This window comes from Castor canadensis, chromosome 6 (genome assembly GCF_047511655.1).
Source record: "Castor canadensis chromosome 6, mCasCan1.hap1v2, whole genome shotgun sequence".
NCBI lineage: Eukaryota > Metazoa > Chordata > Mammalia > Rodentia > Castoridae > Castor > Castor canadensis.
Genome location: NC_133391.1, coordinates 106,196,716 through 106,215,823, shown reverse-complemented (window position 1 = coordinate 106,215,823; position 19,108 = coordinate 106,196,716).

Here is a 19,108-nt window from a genome sequence, read left to right as displayed (position 1 = left end):
TCAAGGAGGAATAGTAAAAACCAAAGTAATACTTAAAAAAAAAAGTCTGAAAGTAAAAATTTAACCTGATATTGAAAAATGAGTCTATATCAAGAGCCAATTAATATTTACAATCCCTTTGTCAGAAACTAAAGTTGTTTTTCATCAAAACTGTTCCCCCCGTCCCCCCACCCCCCCCAAACACATACACCACACTTTTTTCTTACTCTTTAGGACATCTCATTCTCCTGTTTTTCCTGAATGATAATACTGGAATATTTTAATGTCATCTTTACCTTTTCTCATCATAGGATGAAGCAAGTCCAGTCACTTTGAGTCCTCAATGGTTCCTAAATTCTTCCATTTCTTCTGGTTTCCACTGCCTCTCCTTTAATCCAGGCCCTGCTTCCTCTAACCTGCAGTTTGAAACTGTTCTCAGCTATAAACTCTTCCCTCTTCTACCTATTTTATAGCCTGCTGTTGAATGTGTCTCTGTAGTGCACAACTGTAACTTTGTTATTTTTTAGAATGGAAGCACTCAGTGATCCTCCACTCTATCAAGTAACAATATTTGAGTTCAAGGTTCTCCTTTGCCTCCACAAATCCATTCTCCAGGATTATCTTTTACTACCTTGCTAAACACTCAACGCCATAACTGTCCCCAAAGATATTCTCAACTTGTCTTTTGCTATAGTAGGTCTTCCATGTGTGTACCACATTTCAAAATTCAGTGTAACCTATACATATCCATGGTGTTTCCCATGACCCTAAGGGGAAAAAAGCAATTGTTTCTTCAAAAATGCTAACTTTATTTCTAATTACCCTAGTACCATCATAATTTTTTTTAAAGAATTTATGTACTTGCCCCAAGAACCCTGTCAGATTGTGCTCTCTGAGAGCCCAGCTTGCTCATCTGTTGTGTGGAACATTGTCTACTGCATCTATCATGTATGAATAAATACTTTTGAATTAATAAATGAGAAAATTGAAAGCTTAAGTGTGAATGAATTCAGATTTAAAATTTTAAAAGGGTTGCCATATTACCAAAATAGAAAATAATCAAAACAGTTGTTTTTCCCTGAATAAGGTATATGAAATTTGCTTTGTCTGTTTGGAAAATAATCTCATCTCAGCCCTCATCATGGCAATATTTTATGACATTACCAGACTTTTTAACCAAGAAAAATATGTTTAGAATGAAATAAGCAAAACATGTTAATGGCTGTATCATAACTATGGTACTTGGAGTATCTTAATATTTTCATACATTTTTGCTTTTCCTGTGTAGCATCTATTATATTTACAACCAGATAAACATTACTAATATAATAACTTAAATGTTTGAGCAATGAACCATTTTTGATGGATCAAGTATTTTATATATATAAGTTTTGATCTCATTAGTGCTGAAAGTTGAGAATATAAAAATTACTTTTCAAAAGTCGAATGTGATGTAATTTATATTTTGGGGTGATAGCTCTAAATTCAATTTAAAAGTACAATGAAGTGGGTCAAAAAACTTGATGCCAAGTCCAATAAGGAGGCTATTTTTGTTGATGATGCAAAAAATATAATACAGGTTTGAACTAAGACTGCTGCAGTGGGAACTATAATGTGAGGACAGAGAAGAAAGTTCAAATCCTAATCAATGTCCTTTGATTAACAATTTAGTCAGAGAACTGAGAAAGTGGAAAACTCTCCCAACATACAAAGGCTGTTCATATCCTGACAGATAAAGTTTGCTTTTAATGCTAAGAAGTGTGATAAAATGACCCAGAAGTTAGTTGACACAGTGGGCCACAGAGATGGTTCTAATAGAAAGATGCTTTAAAGGGGAAGAAAGAAAATTGCAGGGGAAAGAAATCTAATCTATGAGTTCATATCTTTGGAGACTCTGGTCTGTTTGAGTCACACAGTAAGAAGAGATAACAGAGTTTCCTGTTGAGATTGTTAAGGAAAGAGAGATGCTGCCAAGAGCTGCTCTGCAGGAAAGATGGTGACAACCGTTTCTAAAAAGAACAAATAGTCTCTGAAGGGAAGCATGTGACTCTAGAAAAGGAGTGAGGTGGAGAACAGGTTATAACTTAGGGAGGTTGTTTTTAGAAAGAATCAACTGGTTCAATTTACTAGTGACAAATACCAATTAGTAATAGTCATCAATTTGCATTGCATATTTTAAGACTTTAATTCACATTTTTGATATTTTAATGTAAGTATAATATTTTTCCACTATTTTAGTATAGAAATGTAATATCAGCTTACTTTATTATATTTATTTATTAGAAGAAATCAACCAGTCAAGTTCTATAACCCTAAATGAGCTTGCACCAACTATAGAAATATCAATTGTAAGGCTTAGGAGGAAGTACTCATTAACAAAGAGTGAGCTTTGATGGGCACAGTGACTCTTGCCTGCAATCCCAGCTATTCAAGAGGCAGAGATCAGGAGGATTGTGATTTAAGGCCAGCCTGGGCAAAAAGTTCATGAGATACCATCTCAAAAAAAAAGAACAAAAGCTGGGCGTGGTGATGCATGCCTTTTATCCTAGCTACATGAGAAGCATAAGTAGGAGGCACTTATTCCATGCCATCCCACTCATAAGTGCCAGGCCCTATTTGAAAAATACCCATGGCAAAAAAAGGGCTTAGGTTGGTGGCAAGCACAGGACCCTGAATTTAAACCTTAGTACCACAAAAAAATGTCAAAGAGTAAATTTTATAATCTGAAACCTATTTCAGAAGCATCTAAATCCCCTTATAATCTTACCTTCCATTTTTACTAAAATATATATCATAATGCCATTGTATTCCTTATTTTCAGTTAAAAGCATTATTATGGATTAGATTAAACAGTGGAACTGCATTATTTATTTAATTCCCTTTCCACATTCTCGTATAGTAACTAAACCCACAAGATGCTCATGGCATGGGTTGGAGCAGAGAATGTCTATATTCTAGCTCTACCAGCACAACTTGTTGCTATCTTGATCATGGGAAAATTAACAAACCTTTCTTTATTAAATTTCCTTTATCCATAAAGTTGACATGTCAACTACAGAAGCTGTTAGTTGGCCTGGTATAAATACTCCAACTGTGGTAAATTTAACAACCCACTCACAAAATTTCTGAATATTAAATAATCAACTCCAATGAGTTTGTAGGATCAGAAAATGACACATAAAGCACAACGTGGTTAAAGAAAGTACATAATAAAAATTTTTCAGAAAGCAAGAGGACTCAGGTTAGAAATGTTTTAAAACACAACCAAACATAGATGTAAATCAACAGAACATTCAGACATAAGACCAGTCATTGAGAATCCCTGGAAATAATAATCATAACAGTAGAAGAAAAAGATATGCAAAATTATAAAGCTTAGAAGACTGAAACCTGGAAAAGAGGTGAGAGAGCTATAAAACATGAAATACCTGTCAGTTTAGTTAACAAGTCCATAAGGACCAGGGTTTTAAAAACAAAATGGTGTAGCAGAGACATAAATATATTTTCAGATGCATTTAAGATTCTGTTTAAGAAGTGAAGAAAAAGAGTTGCTCAAAAAAAGAAAAAAGAAAAAAGAAATGGTGTGATCACTTATTCAAAGCTGACATAAAAAGAGTATTTTTACACCTTGTAGAATGAATGGGAGCTTTCATGTACCCAGTACCTGTATGCCAACAGTTACTTAAAGGCAACCTAGGAAATTAGATAGGATGGTCAAGAAAACACTCTCTTAAGTTTTGTTCATGTGAAAGGAGAGCAGAATAATGAGATGGTTGTTGTCTAGGTCCAGATTTGTATTTTGTGCCATGACCTCTACAATCTCCTAATTATTAGTCTACTCCTAGTTCTAACCCAGTCTTAAAAACCTTCTTAACCCAAATCTTGGCTTAATAAAATTTGTAATTCCAGCATAGTTCTTAACTAAGGAATCCAAAATTATCTTTAGGGCTCTCATTTGACCCAACCACATCCCTTATGTTCATCTCATCAAATTCTTCTTAATCCAACTATATATAGAGATAAAATATGCCTGGGACAAACCATATTTCCCCAAAGGCTACTGCTCAATGTCTAGAGTCCTACTGCTGCAGGCTGGTGTCAATAGTTCTTGCCTCCCTAGGCCAAAGAATTGAGTTGTGGATTGACTCATGAGACAACAAGGTTGGCACAGAAACCAGGATTTATTAGAGCAAAAGGAAAAGCTGCCTCTAGAGATGGACAGGGAACCTGGAAAATCAGTAGCTCCCTATTGCTTACATACAGGGATTTTTTTTATTTGGTCTTTTTTGTTGGAGAGGAGGAGTCAGGAGTCAGGGGTGGAGTGGTCTCTTAACATGTCTCTGCAGGAACATATACACAGTCCTGTGAAAGCCTCCTGTTCATTGACCTTGTGGCATTTTTGAGGTATTCCCGGGGGGCCATGACTTGTGAAACCACATGTCCCTTTACAGGAGGTAGAGCTCACAGTGCTCTCATGTGGGATGGGGACACTGGCTCATTTTTGTCTTCTGATTCCCCATGCAGCAAGTCCCCTCTCTGAGGTGAGCACCCAACTGCTCTTAGGAAAAGGGACAGTGACTCATTTGGCTGCTTCCTGCTGGCAGTGGGGTGGAAGGGGGAGAGGAGGTGTAGGGGCACTCATCTCAGGGGTTGTCCCATGTGGTCTCCAGGGGATGCCGATAGAACTATACAGAAGGTTAATACGTTGGCAGAGGTGAGTATTCGTCAACTAAGAGCTAGAATTTTATCTTTTGCACCTGTCAAAATATAAACTTGGAAAGAGCATTTAGTATACAAGGCCCAAATAGGAGTGCCAGAAGAAGCATAAAGAGGGGACCAGCTAGAGGTAATACCCAGGGAGTCCAGCTCCACATGCTGTCCCAGAAGGACCATGGATTGGATAATTTCTGTCTCCTTTTTGTAATGTGTTCCCTTAATTGTTGGGCCATGTCTCTGACCACCCCAGATTAGTTGGTATAAAAGCAACACTCTTTGTCTAGGAAGAAGCATGTTCCACCCTTTTCAGCAGTTAATAGGTCAAGTGCACCTCTGTTTTGGAGCACTACTGACACAAGTGAATCTACTTGGTCTTGTAAAGCCCCTAAGGACTGTGTAACTTGTTCTATATCATCAGAAATTTCCTTCAATAATTTTGATAAGTATGGATTGATGAGGCAATGCCCCTGATGCCAGCACTTGTTCCAGTGGTGATCCCAATGGCTACAAGTAAGGGAATGATTTTAATGGCCCTCCTTGATCAAGTGTAGGCCACTAGAGGAATAGAGAGAGATTGGTTGTTAGGGATAATATTGATTTGTGGGGTTAGAAGGGCTAGAGTGCAGATCTCCCTCCAATCGGGAGGCAGGCAAGCATAGGCTACAGTTCCACAAACAAAATGAGTTCCAGGAAAGGGCAAACACTGAGGATGAAATGTTAGATCATTTGGCAATGTTATTTTAACATGTAGGCTTTGGAGGCATTGGGGGTCTGGATGGGTCAGTTTTACCTTGGCAATATTGGGCCTTGTTAGGGGAAAGCACAATATTTCACCTGGCCAAGTCCCATGTGAGTTCATGGGTATAACCAATGCCTATGAGAGACTTGGGGAGAGGCACAGCCAGCAGTTCTTGGCTAAAAAGGAATTTGTATAGTTTAGGAGATGATGTGTGGAATTAAGTAGTCTGTATATCCAGGGATCTAAGTCATAAGTCCTATTGGATTGAGGGAGGCTTTTAAACCGGTTGTTTGGGTTAGACACCCAGCAGACAGGGCCTGTCACCATAGGGCAAACTGGATCTGCATAACCCCAATAGCTTTTAGTTGTTAAATTTCCAATTGAATATTTTCTCCTGTTTATATAACAGGAAAGGACTCTGTCTGTTCTGTAACATCCTTGTGGCATATGGGGATAGGCAGAGGTGCAGGGACATTGTGGCAGTGGTGGGTCTACAGGAGCTGGAGTCAGGTTATCAAGAGGTATGGCTGCAACTAGAGGAGAAGGGAGGGTCATTACACATGGAGGAAGAGGAACAGGGGCTGGAACCGAGTCTCTAGGAGGCATGGCTGGATAACAGATGTAACAGGAGTCCCAGCATGGAGTCATTATATAGGTTTGTCCCCCATGGAGGCAGAAAGTGGGTCCTTGTTTGATACATAAATCAAGTTAATTGCCCCAAGAGGGGGGCAGTATATTTTGCATCTACAAGGGGAATAGGAATCCATTGTTACAGGGCAAGGTAAAGCACAGATTATGAGAGTAAGTGGAGCACAAGGAACAAGGCACACAGGATAAGGTAACCTGCCACTTAAGGCCAATCACAGGAGCCATGTGCACTCAGGAAGAGAGGTCACCCCCAAACCAACCTCACGATAAGGGGAACAAGAATGTAAACAACCCACAAAAAGCGAGAGAGAACATAAGTTACGTGTCTGATGTGGCTCTTTTGAAGAGGTATTTGAGGCCTTCCACTGGTTCAGTCTAATGGAGCTGAGTGTGGTTTTGGAGTGGGCTCATCAGGCTCTGGTGTCCAATATTTGGGTCAGGAGATGTGAATCCAGGAATCCAGTCGAGCAACCTTAATTCCTGTGGGGGTGGATAACAGGACTGGGTATGGCCCCTGCCAAGGAGTTTCAGAGAGGCCACAAGAGGCATGAGGAAGTTCAACTCAGACCAACTCACCTGGGCAAACTGTCTTCCCTTGGCTTATCTCATCCCAGCTCAAAAAGAATCTTTTTGGAATTTGGGGTGGTGGTGGTGGTGTGGGACACCAAATTGGCAGTCTTGGTGTCCAGGAGGAGATCATTTCAAAGAAATGATTTCCCATATAGTTCCTCAAATGGTGTCAGACCTAGTGAGTTTGGGGTATTTCTGAGTCAGGTCAGGGACAGCAGTAACAGCCTTGACCAGAGAAGGTGAGTTTCTTGAGTCAACTTAGACAAATGTCTCTTAAGCAGTCCATTGGCCCATTCCCTCTTATCAGAGGATTGGGTCTCCAGGAACAGTGGAGGTGGTATTTCATTCCCAAAGCCTTAGTGATCCTCTGGGTGACTTCGGCTTGGAAGACTGGCCTATTGTTGCACTGGAGAGTCTGGGGAAGTCCAAATCTAGGGATAATCTCATTAATTAGGACCTTAATTACCTCCCGTGCCTTTTCAGAGGAACAGGGGAACACTTCTACCTATCCAGTAATGTATCTACCAAGACCAGGAGTTATCTAAAGGTTGGGCCTCCTGGCAGGTGAGTGAAGTCAAGTCACCAGTCTTCCCTAGGATTTGTGCCTCATCTCTGGGTTCCAGGGACAGGCAGAGCAGAGTTGCAGGGATTGTTGTGGTGGCAAAGTTCACATCCCCTGATAATATCTTGGAGGGTATCTTTGAGTTTTATCCCCTCAAATAATTGACTATCCTAGTGATAGGATTGGTGTAAGAGCTTGAGGACCTTCCATTAGCTACTTTGTGGAAGAAATAGCTTGTCCTCAGAAGTTATCCATCACCCCCTATGGTGAAAGTGATTCCCCTGCTCAGAGGCCTGTTGGCATTCAGTGGGTGAGTATTGAGAATGATGGAGGGATAAGGAATTATTCTCATAGAAGGGGGGCTTGAACATAAGATTTGTGGGCAGCCTCTTTTGCTGCCATGTCAGCTTTATTGTTTTCTTTTGTTATTTCATCCCCAGATCGTTGGTGCCCAGGGCAATGGATTAGTGCCACCTGCTTTGGCAGTAGGGCTGCCTCTAGGAGGTCTAGGATTGCCTGAGAGTGTTTAATGGAATATCCTGTTGTAGTTAGTAATCCTCATTCTTTCCAAAGAGTTGCATGGGCATGGAGGACCAGGAAGGCATACTCAGAGTCTGTATAGATATTGGCACTTTTTCCATCAGATAGTTGTAATGCCTTGGTGAGAGCTATCAACTCAGCCAATTGGGAACTAGTGGAAGGAGGCAGGGGCTCAGTCCATAGGATCTGAGTGAGAGACACCACAGCTGCCCCTGCCCATCTATTTCTCTCTTGGACTGATGAGCTCCCTTCCATGAATAGGGTGAGGTCTAGATCTGGAAGTGGCTGATCAAGGAGATTGGGCCTAGCTGAGTGGCATTCAGTTAGTACTTCCTCACATGAGTGTGTGATTGTGCCCTTCTCTGTGGGGAGAAGGGATGCCAGATTTAAAACTGAACACACTTGGAAGCTTATATCTGGACATTCTAAGAGCTGAGCCTGGTATTTGAGCAGTCTGTTATCTGAGAGTCATAGTTCCCCTTTTGAGGTTAGGAGCCCTCCCAGATCATAAGGAGTGTATATGGTCAGATGCTGGCCAAGAATTAGTTTTTGGGCTTCTTGGATTAAAAGACAGACTGCTGCCAAGACTCTTAAGCGTCCAGGCCTCCCTTAGCTACATTGTCTATTTCCTTGCTCACATATCCCACTGACTGTGGGGTGGGCCCTCAGAGCTGAGTGAGTACCCCAAGGGCCAGGCTCCCTTTATATATATATATATATGTATATATATACATATATATATATATATATATATATATATATATATACATATATATATATATATATATATATATATATATATACATATATATATATATACAGCTGGAAATGGTCCTGAGTAGGCAAGCTCAGACCCAGAGCTGATTAGAGTGCCTGTTTGAGAGTTTGGAAAGCCTTTTTACTCTCTGGGTCCCATTCAAGATTAGATTGAGAGTTTTGTTGAGTCTCTTTAAGAAGCCGATATAAGGGCGCAAGGTCTGGGGCAAGGGATACCCCAATTGACCTAATCCACTCATGACTTAAGGAATGGGTTTGCCCCTTCAGGATCATTCCAAGATAGGTAACCTGAGGAAGGCATAGTTGGGCTTTTTCTTTCAAGACCTAGTAGCCTCTAGAGGCCAAAAAGTTTAAAAGGGATTCAGTTGCCCTAGAAACAAGAGACTTAGTGTATCCAACAGGAGTAGGTCATCAACATACTGGAGAAGGGTGACCCCTGGGTGTTGCCACTCAAGCAAGTATTTGGTTAGGGCTTACCCAAAAAAGCGGGAGCTGTCTAAGTGGCCTAGAGACGGGGGCACTTAGATCTCCAATGGTTGCCCTCACATATGGGGCATGGTCCCAGAGGGGTCCAGGGCTGTCTGCTGGGCTTCCCCCCTCTTTGACACTCTCTAAGGAAGTGTCCTTCTTGTCCCTGCATTGGTAGCATGTCCTGGGAGTGGGGTCCTTTGGGTGGGGAACTCCCTGACTGCAGCAATAAGATCCTGGTGTTTTTTATCCTTATCTCTCTTTTTAGTTAGGTCCCAGTGGTACATCAAGGTGGCAAGCTGCACCAGTTGTTCCAAAGATCTTCCTCCTTCAGCGGCCACCTTTTGATGTTTTCTACAGATGTCATTTTCAATTGAGTCAAAAATTTATCTTTGAAGAAAACCTCCCCCACCTGTGACTCTGGGTCCACAGTGGTATGTTTTGGAATTGCATTCTGAAGATGCTGTAAAAAGACAGAGGGAGATTCATCAGGGCCCTGTTGAACAGCAGTCACCTGGGAATAGTTTAGTGGCTTGACCATGGTCTTTTCTAGTCCCTCCACTACCAGGTACATAAAGTGGTGCCTCCTCCATTCATCCCCCAGATCATTTGGGTCTGAGCAGGGGTCTGCTTGGGGAACTGCTTGTGTCCCTGTTGACATCCTGGGGCATCTCTATTCCCTCATTCCCCAGGACTAGGGGCAGAGGGGCCCTTTGGAGGTGGAAATCCTCTCCCATTTGGGTGACCTGGGCTAAAACTCGTTGCTTTTCAAGGGATGTAAGAGTTTGATCCAGTAAGAGCATGACATCCTTCCAGGCCAAGTCATAGGTTTTGATAATGTTGATAAAGGCCTGTATGTATTGATCAGGATTGTCTGTATAGTTGTCCAGGTCCTTCTTCATCTTTTTAGGTCTGACAGTTGGAATGAAACATAGATCCTAACTTCCCTGCCACTCTCTGTTGTAAGGGATAGCACCCACATGGAAGCCCAGGATAGCTAGGCAGCAGGGGAGGAGCTGTGGCTGTTAATTGGGGAGGATCTTTTGATCCATCATCTGGGGTGTTTGCCAGAGTTTTTGACCCTCATTTCCTCAGGGGCGTGGGGGGCCACAGACCATAGTCATGATCAGGGCATCCAAATGGCACATGTTGAGCCATTCTGGATGGTCTTGGAGGGAAAAGATGGGCATATGGAATTTTGGTCTATTTTTCCTCCCTTCTACAGAAAAGATCTAATTGTAGGATGATATTATAATGCAGAGCCCTCAAGGGGCAACCTTTCTTGATGCCCTAAAGGATATTTGGACCATGTCTCAATACAGAGAAAGGTGAGAGTCTTCTTCTTAAGGTTGTCAGGGTCTAGGTTTTTCCAGTATTTTAATAGGTAAGCCAGTGGGGATCTTTCAGGCACTAAGGCTAGAAGACTGGAAGGAGCAGGTCCCATCTACAAGGCCAAAGAATTCACAGTCAGTGTCTCCACTTTATGTGCATCCCAATAAGGGCTGACTGAATGATGGTGGGCATCCCTGTGATATCATGACTCCCTTTTGCCTCCCATGGCTAGAACCAAAGGAAATAACTGTAACTTGGATTCCAGCCACCCTACCAAAGTCACCAACTGATGAGGTGCTTTGTCTCCTTACCCTATATCCCAAGCATTTGAGATGCTTCCAACAGAGGAAGCAAGCCAATTCAAATAAGACCCTATGAAAAATGGACTGATAACCACCATAAAGGCTCTATACATGAGAAGACAGGGCTGATAACATGTCTTCTTTTTTCTGGGTGGTATAGTCCAGGAGAGCCCCAAAAGGAAATGTTATACTTTAAAAGGTGGTAGGGGTGCCCCTCTTTCTCCCAGGAAGGCTCTCCCAGACAAGCCCAGAGCAAAGGCCAGACCACCATAGTGATACCAAATTCCCTAGGCTCTTCCCTAATCATCCCACAATTACAACCCTTGGGCCAGGGAGGATGGTAGAGTAAATGCTGAAGGAAGTCAATGAGGTCATAGAAAGAGGATATAGTCCCCGTGGGAAAGTGGGGGCACAGTAAGGACAGGCTTAGGGAGGGGGTAGAGGACAGAGACAACTTAGGAGGTGGTGAGAGGAATGAGGGAGTGTCTGTTCCCAAAAGTCTGGGAAGAAAGTTTGCCACCTCTGGCAAGGACAGAAGGGGCAAACTGACATCTTAGATGAGGGAGGAGGAGCACAGCTGAGAGACATGACACATGTATGAGGGATAAATGATTAGGTGTGCTTTCAGGTTGCTCCCTCTAAGTGGTATCTGGAACACTGTCAGCCACAAAAATTCTCCACTCTCAGGTCTCTGCCTCTGGCAGAAGGGGGTACCAATAAGTGGGGGAAGAAGAAGAATACCAGGTGCCAAAACCAAACAGGCTTCCTCCAACGTAGCATAATGGAGTACCCCACTCAACCCCGGACTTGGTCTTGACTCATAGGGAGGGAGCAGAGTGCACCCCCGAGCCAGGATTGCTGTGAGGCCAAAGTTGGTCCAATACCATGATGGGAAAGTCCCTCAGGAAGACAGGAACAGAGAGAGGAATGGGAGTGGCACAGGGAAGTCTGCTTTCAGCTAGTCCTCAGCAGTGGGTTTCCCCCAACAGGAGTATCCAGCATGGCACCAGAGGCTCACACTCACACTGTAGGCAAACTCCTGCTGGTTTGGCACTCAGTTGTACTGACCCTGGTCCAGGAGAGGTGTCCCTTTGTGGTCACCAAAAATGTTGCAGGCTGATGTCAAGAGTTCTTGCCTCTACAGGCCAAAGAATTGACTCGTGAGGCAGTGGATTGACTTGTGAGACAACATGGTTGACACACAAAGTTGGATTTACTAGAGAGAAAGAAAAAGCTACCCCTAGAGCTGGACAGGCATCCTGGAAAATCAGTGGCTCCCTGTTGTTTACACAGAGGGGTTTCTTATTTGGTCCTTTTTGTTAGGGAGGGGGAGTCAGGGGTGCAGTGATCTTTGATATATCTTTGTAAGAACACACTCTGTTGAAGAGTAGAATCAAAAGTTAGGGGTGCAAATGAATTTTAAAAATGTGGTATTTATACACAATGGAATTTTATGCAGCCATGAAGGAGAACGAAATGTTATCATTCACAGGTAAATGGATGGAACTGGAGAACATCATTCTGAGTGAGGTTAGCCTGGCCCAAAAGACCAAAAATCATATGTTCTCTCTCATATGTGGACATTAGATCAAGGGCAAACACAACAAGGGGATTGGACTTTGATCACATGATAAAGAGATAGCACACAAGGAAGGTGTGAGGATAGGTAAGACACCCAAAAAACTAGATAACATCTGTTGCCCTCAACACAGAAAAACTAAAGCAGATACTTTAAAGCAACTGAGGCCAATAGAAGGGAACCAGAAACTAAAGAAAAGGTTAGTTCAAGAAGAATTAACTAAGAAGGTAACACACATGCACAGGAAATCAATGTGAGTCAACTCCCTGTATAGCTATCCTTATCTCAACTAGCAAAAATCCTTGGTCCTTCCTATTATTGCTTAAACTCTCTCTTCAACAAAATTAGAGATAAGGGCAAAATAGTTTCTGCTGGGTAGCGAGGGGTAAGGGGTGGTAAGCGAGGGAGTGGGGTGGGTGGTGGGGGAAAGGGAGAGGGCGGGGGGCAGGGGGGAGAAATGACCCAAACATTGTAGGCACAAATGAATAAAATTAAAAAAAAAAGAGTCAGGGGTGAAGTGGTCTTTTAACATATCTCTGCAGGAACATATACACAGTCCTGTGAAAGCCTCCTGTTTATTGGCCTTGTGGCATTTTTGAGGCATCACAAGGGGGCCATGACTTATGAAACCACATGTCTCTTTACAGGATGTAGGCCTCACAGTGTTCTCTTGGGGGATGGGCATACTGGTTCATTTTTGTCTTCTGGTTCTGGCTCCAGACCAAACACTACCAAGGGTGCCTTTCTGTAGTTTTAGCTTTGGTTATCCGGCTTAGTGCTCAATCTAGAATAACCACAATGCACTTGTATTCAAGAAACTGGATTTGTTCCTTGACCCCCACAGAGGGTCAGAACTTCACCCTCTATCACTATGCTTTGTGAAGGAAATCCTTTCTAACAGTTACTGGTTGTTGAACTGGACCTCCCAATAATGATTATTTTATCTGACCCAGTTATGCCAATTTTATTTCACTAAGTTGTAGACTTCCTAATATACTGTCTAATATACCTAATACATTGCTGTTGTGCTAAGTTACCGTCCTCTAGATCTGGCCCAGCTATATCTTCTTTTCCTGTGTTATTGTTCTGGACCCCAGTGCCCGCTCAAATAGACATTGGGTTGGGATCTACTGCATACTACATAATATGCCCCAGACAAAAACACAAACCCTTTCTGAAAAATAACTAAACCAAAAAAGGGCTGTGGGCATGGTAGAGCACTTTCCAAGAAACACAATACCATGAGTTCAAACTCCACTTCAAACCAAAAAAAAAAAAGACAACTATAATACCTATGATACTTTTTTCAAATGCTGCTGGTGACTTCCCAATTTTAGACAAGTCCAAAAGTATAGTTATTGTTCCAAAGTGTATTATGTAAAATATAAATAAAGATTCCAAACCTTCATGAAGATTTAAGTATTTTTATTGACATCAAAACTATAGAGAAACAGGGGCCTGAAAAATAGTTGTTCTTCTAGTATTAGATTAAGACAAAATTTAATCTTGAAAATAGGCAAAAAATATTACTGGAACTGTTCAGTTGCATGCCGGGTATTTTCCAGTGGACTCTCCAAGGATAATCGGATTCTCTAAGAGAGTGTCATTAATTTTCTATTGGCTAGGCTATTTTATGTTCTGAAGGTTTGAGGATTAAGCTGAAAAAGTTTAGTTGCAAATAATCCCTCTCCATAGGAATGCCAATGACTACTATTCATAACTATGCAAATGAATTTTATCCAGTAGTGATAAAAACTGAATTCCTCCTGGTTGAGACAATAACACAAATATTACAATTTAGTGCCCAGTTGGATGTTAAACATTTTTGTTTTTATTAACAAATTCATTTCAGCACTTGTAGGTATATATAGCCCAGCTCTACAAATTTTCTTTTGAAACTTATCAAATTGCTTCCCTTGTTTGGAAATTAATTGATATCTTTAATGCATATTCATTTTATATTTGCACAAATCTCCTTATTTTGTCTTTTCAAAAATAGTTTGACCATTAACTAATCTGTATCTTTATAATCTACAAAATTGGATCTTCCCTGTCAGAATCCTTGGAATTGATTGGACAGTCCTAGGACTCCAGGGTCTTACTTAGTACTGCTTCATTTACTAATTCTACCTTCTATTTGTTCCTCTAAAGTTCACAACTATAACAAAAACTTAGCTTGTCTCACTATCTCTAACACTCCCATTTCTTCTTTCTCTACAGCCTTACACCATTGGAGAGTCACAAGTCCCTTCCCTCAGAAATTAAACTGCACCAATATTCCTCTAACATATTGTAAATTCAATACTCTCTGCTACTAGCTAAATGGAAGACTGCTTCTTGGGACCTGGTGATTACAGAAAAAAAGAGAAGTTGAAAATTCCCTACCTTAGATGTTACTTAATCTTTCCCCTCACAGAAAACCAAAGAAAAATAAATATCTAGTAAGGATTAGACATCAGCCAAAAAACAAACACACAAACAAACAAAAACCTTAACCATGGCTACTAAAGAGATTTGCATTTCTTCTGTTAACATATCTTTGACTTAAATATGCTACAAATGCATCCTTTTACCTGTGCTCCAGCCACCCATACCCAGAGCTCCTTCCAAAGCCTTCCAGCACACACTCTTACTTCTGCCTAACTCTTGGTTTATATTAAGGCTGTAGAATATAGCAAGAAGGTACTCATGGAGTCAAAATATCTAGGACAGCACTCTGACTTAGCAGTATCTTTCATATAGTAGACAATCAACACTTTCTGCACTTTTGTTTTTAAATGGCAGCACTAGGTTTCATAGAAATGAAGGTACCTGCTATACTCTTATTATTCCATGCCCTTTGGCTTGAAAGTCACTTGTGAAAACAAGCATTTTCAATGAACTCAAATCCTAAGTGACAGCTAAAAGTGTCTCTCTGAACAAAGGAATCCTACAATTTATTAACTTTGTAACCCTGTTTTCATTCTTTTACCTAATTCCATCCTTCATTTTGTCCATCAAAGAACATTTCTGGGATTTAATAACTGCACTCTCTTTTCCTGAGTCATGCTGCTAACTTCTATTATTTGTTCAGTGAACATTGTGCCTGTCTAAATTTCTTTTGACACCTTTGTTCTGCCAAAGCTGCTTCTGGTAAAAAGAAGTTCACAGAAAAATGAGTGGGTAGAAGTGGGGAGAAAACATATATATATACACACACTTTGAAATGAAAAATAAACCAAAATGCAATCTTTGTTGAATTGTGATGGGCTCAGCCACAGACAATAGTTTGCAGAGTTCTCCTATAGAGATTTGTTAGTGATTCACCTTGAATAGAAAATTGTTACACTGTACCTGAAAAAGGGTCTGTGGTTTCCTCTACAGCTTTCATCTGCAACTGATGTCAAACTTCATATATTTCAAGCAGGGGTCAAAAACTGTTGTAATTAAATAAGTCTGGAGATTAGCTCTCTGTAAGAAGTCCTGAGGTCTGCAAGTCATACTCAAAGTGTGAATTCTTTGCTTTTAATCTGGGTTCTAGTACTTTGTTTCAGAGGAAATGTACCACATCTATAGTTAGAACACAAACTTTCTGGACTACTTTAAAGATGAAAACAGATATAATTTTTCCCAAGATACAATGGATTTGACAAGCCCTGACTAAGAATAAATTCTTGATTCTAATCATTAATGTCCCTCCCATGGGAATCTTAAAGCAGCCTAGATCATTTTATCATTACCCACACCAAAAGTTTACAGTGCCAGGAGTTTTGGTGGTTTTATGAAAAATCATCATGTTATTGGCTCAGAAAGCAAACCATACACTGCCTTCTTGCCTTGTTATAGTACTTTCAGGGAAAATCTTTAATTTCCTAGTACATGTTTCAGACTAAACAAACAGTAAACACCACAATCTTATCTTTCCATTTTAATTTTGTTTCAAACTTTTCAATGTTTTTACATAATTTTGTTATCTGAGTCTAATTGTCTATGGAATTTAAATGCAGAATAAAGTAAAACAAGACTAATACAATTCTTAAAGAACAGATACTCATTTTTGGAAATAATAATGATAGGAAGATTACAAAAATACTGAGTCATCTTTAAAAATCAAAAGCAAGTAAAAGGGGAACAAGCAGCTATTGAGTCCCTACTTTATGTCAGACATTGCATCTGTAATTCTACCACATTAGATCTCATCTCCGTAACATCTATGCAATAGATGAAATGGTCATCACTTACAGATAGGACACTGAGTTTCCAAGAAACAAAGTGTCTTGCTTAGGATCACCCAGATTAGTAGAGCAGTTTTGAAATCAGTATGTTGTCTTCAAAGTCTGTGTTCATTTTACTAAACATAAACTGCATAATCCGAAAGTTCAAAGGGCAGATCTGCAAACTTCTAGAGCAAATTCTGTAGATGTTTCTACAAAGAGTATAGGTGTACTGAAGCATGGCCAGCAGACAGATTGGAAATCTACCCCTGTGGAAAAGTATATAAGGAAAAATTTTATAGTCACAGGTGTTTGACTGCATGTACAGAAGAATAGAAATATTATAATCAACACTGACACCAAATATTGAATAAATATCAAATGTGATTCCGTGAAGATACACTGTAAACTGTAAAGCACTATACAAAATGGCAAGTAGTGTTACTTCTAGCTTTATTGAGATATAATTGACTAATAAAATTATGCATGCATTCAAAGTATAGATGTGTTGTTTGATATAAGTACACTTTAAAATGATTACTAAATAACATATCCCTCACCTCACATAGTTACCTTTGTGTGTGTGTGTGTGTGTGTGTGTGTGTGTGTGATGAGAATTCTTAAATTATACTCTCTGCAATTTTCAAGTATACAATGCATTGTTTTTCATTATACCCATCATACTTTACATTAGGTATCCAGACTACTAGTTTGAGATATAGTCACTGTGTTTTAAATTAAAGCCTCTCTGAAGAGAGAGTCACTATTTTATTCACAAAGCTAAGGCTTACGGATAGACAGGAGCAACAAAATATGTTAATGGAACTTCATTGTTCTTAAGGCCTATGCTTGACACCATTGCAATAATGGCTTATTAAAAAAATTAGTACAACAATGAAGTCCTCCAATGGAACGATTGTTTTATTTATTGGTTTTATGGAAATATTTGAGGTTCATCAAGGTCATGAGCATGTCCAGTGTCCCACAGGTCATAAGAAGTAGAACCAGCACTGGTACTGGCTTGTTTCTAGTCCAGGTCCAGTGTTAATTACCTGGTGCCCAAACTGTGTTTTCTTTTCAATACAAAAGGAAATCCATACCTGCAGAAAATATATTTTAACCACTGTGGAAGAGAAACTATGGAATAATGAAGGGTCTTACCTTAGAATTCTAGCAATGTTTCTTAACATTTAAGGACACACAATCAGCCCTCTTGAAGATTGTGAATTAATGAAAATGTTGACATTTGTTTTGCATCTAGAAAACCAAATAATCAATATTATTTGATCAAGTCTTCTCCAGGTATGTCAACAAGGGGTTAGCTATTCAATGTTGATTTCCTACCTCCATTCACAAATCAACACATTTATTTACTTGAGCAATCTGAGACCCAAACAGTTTACAAGACTGCGCAGAGTTAACGACAGAATAGAAGGGATAAATTTTAGCTCATAACTTTCCAACTCATTCATCTGGGCAGCCAAACAACATATCTACCTTTTTGAGAACAGCAGAACACTGTGGCAGATCATGCCTCTTTTAAGTGAGTGGGAAGATGAGAGTTACATAATGTCTTTCAACTCTAGTCAAATTTTTCAGTAGAAGCCATTTACATTCTGGCAACAGAAGCCCCCAGATATTCCTATTGGCACATTCTATGTGGAAGTCGGCCTGCTGTGACCTAGAAAACAGTGAATTCATTTGCATAATCAGTGCACTGTCCTTGGTGAGGTATATTTAGAAGGGCCATGTTTTCAAGAATGTGATCAGGACACTTGAGAAAACCCACATGCCCTTTCTTTTAAACCTTAGAGGGATGTACTATTTAGGAAGGACTGCAGTTTCTTGCCAGTGTAGGATTAATGTAATATTTTTACAAAGATGGGGACTAATTTATAGAGCATATTACTTTGAAAGAGGTCTTATTCAGGAAATATAAATGCATTCAAACATATTTAGAAATTTATCAATGCCAGAGCTACACATGGCTGCTAAAAGAAATTTTTTTTCAGCCAATTATGAGAAATATATATGTCTTCAGAGCCTAGAGTGGCCTTTGATCTGGCACGTCCTTTGGTGAGGTCACCTAAATTTTCTTGGCCTCTATTTCCTCATTTGTAAAATGAAAGGTTAAATTCAGAGATCACTGACTTACAGTCCCTATGAAGAAGATGGCCAATATAGATGTTTTATGTGTCCAGCTAGGTGTTTCAAAGGAATGTGAATATGAATGGTAGTTTTTAATTCTCCTTTTAGTTTGCTAATTTGCACAAACCTTTTCCCAACATGGAAACAATGTAGAATTTTCTTCATCCCTCTCAGAATTACTCATTTCATTAAATTTCTCAATCTCTATTTTCATCACTTCTGCTTCTTCATTGTCAAGGTAAATTTTATGACTGGATAAAAGTATTCATTCACTTGAGGACAGATACACAGACTTCAGGTAAAGCAGAGATTTTAGGCTCTGGTCTATTATTACATAGTTGGCAATAGACTGTATTGCTAGCTGTAGCAAAAGCAATTGAATTGCTTCAGCACCCAAGGCATTAATAAAATTCACCCAGAATGCCTAGTAATCTCATGATAGCTCTACAGTTTATTATACACCATGGTCAGAGACATCCTTAGCTATGCAGTAAATATTATTCTCATTTTAACATATTTTCAAGCTTTTCCAGACCTAAAGTAAGTAACATTTTC